Source organism: Salmo trutta, chromosome 15 (assembly GCF_901001165.1).
Source record: "Salmo trutta chromosome 15, fSalTru1.1, whole genome shotgun sequence".
NCBI lineage: Eukaryota > Metazoa > Chordata > Actinopteri > Salmoniformes > Salmonidae > Salmo > Salmo trutta.
This window is the reverse complement of record NC_042971.1, coordinates 1,571,437-1,577,181: the sequence shown is the minus strand read 5'-3', so window position 1 is coordinate 1,577,181 and position 5,745 is coordinate 1,571,437.

The following is a 5,745-nucleotide window of genomic DNA, read 5'->3' as shown; positions in this document are numbered from 1 at the left end:
TGAGGTCAATATTCTTGTAGTTGGTCAACAAGTGATAACTGTTCACCAGATCCACATGTGTTTACCAGACACACATAGTCCACACCATATGTGTTTGGACAGTGAAGCTTACAGTTTAAATTTGTGGTGCTATGCTCCAGCATGTATCTTCTCACTTAGAAAACATCCACCATTTTAATATTGGGCAAAACATAACCCAAAACACAACCGAAACAAACTGCTAATGCAACCAACGAGTTTGAGTCACAAGATTGATGTAGTCGTTGCTTTCATGGAATATGGGACCAAATACAAAACTTTTGACTATTTTAATACGCTGTGATTTAATTGGTCAGAAAACATATGACTTCTTTAAATAGGGGGACTAGATACATAAAGTGCTTTTATTTCTAAACGGTGAAACAGATATGTATGAAAATATCCTCAAATAAAAGGTGACATTATATACTGTCACCTCATATGAAACATTTGATCTGAAATCCAAAATGTTGGAGTTTAGAGCCATATTTAAAATGTTATCTTCACTGTCAAAACAGATATGGTGTGGACTGTATACTCAATACAATCTAAATCTGATACCTCACTGTCTGTCTTTTGACTGATACTGCTTTTAAACTGGTCTGGTCAGTCTACTCAAATATTTGTATTATACATGTTTCTATCTGCAGGCAAAACTTTGATCATTTGTCATTTTTAATGACGATATATTAATTTACGAATAGATATGGAAGGTTTCATATGTTGAAAAAATATACTGCCACTATTTTCACCACCAAAGAATAGCAGTGTGATTTTAATATGATTTGACTCTTTGCAGGCTGTCAGGCTGTCTAGTCACAGAGGAAGGCTGTGCTTCTCTGGTCTCAGCTCTGAAGTCAAACCCAACACATTATTTGTAAATGGGTAACAGCGTAAACAGGGAAAGCTAAGCGTATCATTTTAATACAACTTGTCTGTCATTGTATTTCTATGGTGTTTGCAGACTCACTGGCTGTAAACTCACAGACACATCCTGTAAAGTGTTGGCCTCAGTTCTCAGTTCAAACCCCTCACACCTGAGAGAGCTGGACCTGAGTAACAATGACCTGAAGGATTCAGGAGTGAAGCTGCTCTCTGCTGTACTGGAGGATCCACACTGCAGACTGGAGACTCTGAGGTCAGTGTTCCTGTAGTTGGTCAACAAGTGATAACTGTTCACCAGATCCACATGTGTTTACCAGACACACATAGTCCACACCATATGTGTTTGGACAGTGAAGCTTACAGTTTTAAATTTGGTGCTATGCTCCAGCCTGTATCTTCTCACTTAGAAAACACCATTTTAATATTGGGAAAAACATAACCCAAAACACAACCAAAACAAACTGCAAATGCAACCAACGAGTTTGAGTCACAAGCTTGATGTAGTCGTTGCTTTCATGGAATATGGGACCAAATACAAAACTTTTGACTATTTTAATACGCTATGATTTAATTGGTCAGAAAACATATGACTTCTTTAAATAGGGGGACTAGATACATAAAGTGCTTTTATTTTTCTAAATGGTGAAACATATGTATGAAAATATCCTCAAATAAAAGGTGACATTATATACTGTCACCTCATATGAAACATTTGATCTGAAATCCAAAATGTTGGAGTTTAGAGCCACATTTAAAATGTTATCTTCACTGTCAAAATAGATATGTTGTGGACGGTATACTCAATACAATCTAAATCTGATACCTCACTGTCTGTCTTTTGACTGATACTGCTTTTAAACTGGTCTGGTCAGTCTACTCAAATATTTGTACGATACATGTTTCTATCTGCAGGCAAAACTTTGATAATTTGTAATTTATAATATGATACATGAATTTATGAATAGATATGGAAGGTTTCATGACACTGATTTATCTGAATATGTTGATAAAATATACTGCCACTTTTTTCACCACCAAAGAATAGCAGTGTGATTTTAATATGATTTGACTCTTTGCAGGCTGTCAGGCTGTCTAGTCACAGAGGAAGGCTGTGTTTCTCTAGTCTCAGCTCTGAGGTCAAACCCAACTCATTATTTGTAAACGGGTAACAGCGTAAACAGGGAAAGCTAAGCGTATCATTTGAATACAACCTGTCTGTCATTGTATTTCTTCTGTGTTGGCAGACTCACTGGCTGTAAACTCATAGACACATCCTGGGAAGTGTTGGCCTCAGTTCTCAGTTCAAACCCCTCACACCTGAGAGAGCTGGACCTGAGTAACAATGACCTGAAGGATTCAGGAGTGAAGCTGCTCTCTGCTGGACTGGGGAATCCCCACTGCAGACTGGAGACTCTGAGGTCAGTATTCCTGTAGTTGGTCAACAAGTGATAACTGTTCACCAGATCCACATGTGTTTACCAGACACACATAGTCCACACCATATGTGTTTGGACAGTGAAGCTTACAGTTTTAAATGTGGTGCTATGCTCCAGCATTTTGGATTTGAGATATAATGTTTCATATTAGGTGTCAGTACAGAATGTCACCTTTTATTTAAAGGTATTCATACATATACAGTTATGGCCAAAAGTTTTGAGAATGACACAAATATTAATTTTCACAAAGTCTGCTGCTTCAGTGTCTTTAGATATTTTTGTCAGATGTTATTATGGAATACTGAAGTATAATTAGAAGAATTTCATAAGTGTCAAAGGCTTTTATTGACAATCACATGAAGTTGAAGCAATGAGTCAATATTTGCAGTGTTGACCCTTCTTTTTCAAGACCTCTGCAATCCTCCCTGGCATGCTGTCAAATATCTTTGGGCCACATCCTGACTGATGGCAGCCCATTCTTGCATAATCAATGCTTGGAGTTTGTCGGAATTTGTGGGTTTTTGTTTGTCCACCTGCCTCTTGAGGTTTGACCACAAGTTCTCAATGGGATTAAGGTCTGGGAAGTTTCCTGGCCATGGACCCAAAATATCGATGTTTTGTTCCCAGAGCCACTTAGTTATCACTTTTGCCTTATGGCAAGGTGCTCCATCATGCTGGAAAAGGCATTGTTCGTCACCAAACTGTTCCTGGATGGTTGGGAGAAGTTGCTCTCGGAGGATGTGTTGGTACCATTCTTTATTCATGGCTGTGTTCTTTGGCAAAATTGTGAGTGAGCCCACTCCCTTGGCTGAGAAGCAACCCCACACATGAATGGTCTCAGGATGCTTTACTGTTGGCATGACACAGGACTGATGGTAGCGCTCACCTTGTCTTCTCTGGACAAGCTTTTTTCCAAATGCCGCAAACAATCGGAAAAGGGATTCATCAGAGAAAATGACTTTACCCCAGTCCTCAGCAGTCCAATCCCTGTACCTTTTGCAGAATATCAGTCTGTCCCTGATGTTTTTCCTGGAGCGAAGTGGCTTCTTTGCTGCCCTTCTTGACACCAGGCCATCCTCCAAAAGTCTTCCCCTCACTGTGCGTGCAGATGCACTCACACCTGCCTGCTGCCATTCTTGAGCAAGCTCTGTACTGGTGGTGCCCCGATCCCGCAGCTGCATCAACTTTAGGAGACGGTCCTGGCGTTTGCTGGACTTTCTTGGGCGCCCTGAAGCCTTCTTCACAACAATTGAACCGCTCTCCTTGAAGTTCTTGATGATCCGATAAATGGTTGATTTAGGTGCAATCTTACTGGCAGCAATATCCTTGCTGTGAAGCCCTTTTTGTGCAAAGCAATGATGACGACACGTTTTTCCTTGCAGGTAACCATGTTTGACAGAGGAAGAACAATGATTCCAAACACCACCCTCCTTTTGAAGCTTCCAGTCTGTTATTCGAACTCAATCAGCATGACAGAGTGATCTCCAGCCTTGTCCTTGTCAACACTCACACCTGTGTTACCGAGAGAATCACTGACATGATGTCAGCTGGTCCTTTTGTGGCAGGGCTGAAATGCAGTGGAAATGATTTTTGGGGATTCAGTTCATTTGCATGGCAAAGAGGGACTTAGCAATTATTTGCAATTCATCTGATCACTCTTCATAACATTCTGGAGTATACGCAAATTGCCATCATACAAACTGAGGCAGCAGAATTTGTGAAAATTAATATTTGTGTCATTCTCAAAACTTTTGGCCAAGACTGTATTTTTTACCGTTTAGATATGAAAGCACTTTATGCATCTAAACTCAGCAAAAAAAGAAACATCCCTTTTTCAGGACCCTGTCTTTCAAAGATAATTCGTAAAAATCCAAATAACTTCACAGATCTTTATTGAAAAGGGTTTAAGCACTGTTTCCCCATGCTTGTTCAATGAACCATAAACAATTAATGAACATGCACCTGTGGAACGGTCGTTAAGACACTTACAGCTTACAGACGGTAGGCAATGACGGTCACAGTTATGAAAACTTAGGACACGAAAGAGTCCTTTCTACTGACTCTGAAAAATACCAAAAGAAAGATGCCCAGGGTCCCTGCTCATCTGCGTGAACGTGCCTTAGCCATGCTGCAAGGAGGCACGAGGACTGCAGATGTGGCCAGGGCAATACATTGCAATGTCCGTACTATGAGACGCCTAAGACAGCGCTACAGGGAGACAGGACGGACAGCTGATCATCCTTGCAGTGGCAGACCACGTGTAACAACACCTGCGTAGGAGCGGTACATCCGAACATCACACCTGCGGGACAGGTACAAGATGGCAACAAGTGCCCAAGTTACACCAGGAATGCACAATCCCTCCATCAGTGCTCAGACTGTCCGCAACAGGCTGAAATAGGCTGGACTGAGGACTTGTAGACCTGTTGTAAGGCAGGTCCTCACTAGACATCACTGGCAACAACGTCGCCTATGGGCACAAACCCACCGTCGCTGGACCAGACAGGACTGGCAAAAAGTGCTCTTCACTGACGAGTCGAGGTTTTGGCTCACCAGGGGTGATGGTCGGATTCGTGTTTATCGTCGAAGGAATGAGCGTTACACCGAGGCCTGTACTCTGGAGCGGGATCGATTTGGAGGTGGAGGGTCCGTCATGGTCTGGGGCAGTGTGTCACAGCATCATCGGACTGAGCTTGATGTCATTGCAGGCAATCTCAACGCTGTGCGTTACAGGGAAGACATCCTCCTCTCTCATGTGGTACCCTTCCTGCAGGCTCATCCTGACATGACCATCCAGCATGACAATGCCACCAGCCATACAGCTTGTTCTGTGCGTGATTTCCTGCAAGACAGGAATGTCAGTGTTCTGCCATGGCCAGCGAAGAGCCCGGATCTCAATCCCATTGAGCACATCTGGGAACTGTTGGATCGGAGGGTGAGGGCTAGGGCCATTCCCCCAAAAAATGTCCAGGAACTGGCAGGTGCCTTGGTGGAAGAGTGGGGTAACATCTCACATCAAGAACTGGCAAATCTGGTGCAGGTAATGAGGAAGAGATGCACTGCTGTTCTTGATGCAGCAGGTGGCCACACCAGATACTGACTGTTACTTTTGATTTTGAACCCCCCTTTGTTCAGGGAAACATTATTCCATTTCTGTTAGTCACATGTCTGTGGAACTTGTTCAGTTTATGTCTCAGTTGTTGAATGTTATGTTCATACAAATATTTACACATGTTAAGTTTGCTGAAAAAAACGCAGTTGACAGTGAGAGGACGTTTCTTTTTTTGCTGAGTTTAGTTCTCCCATTTGAAGAAGTCTTAATTATTTGGACAAATGAATTCAGTCAAAAGTTTAGTGTTGGGTCCAATAGTCCATGCCTGCAATGATTACATCAAGCTTGTGATTC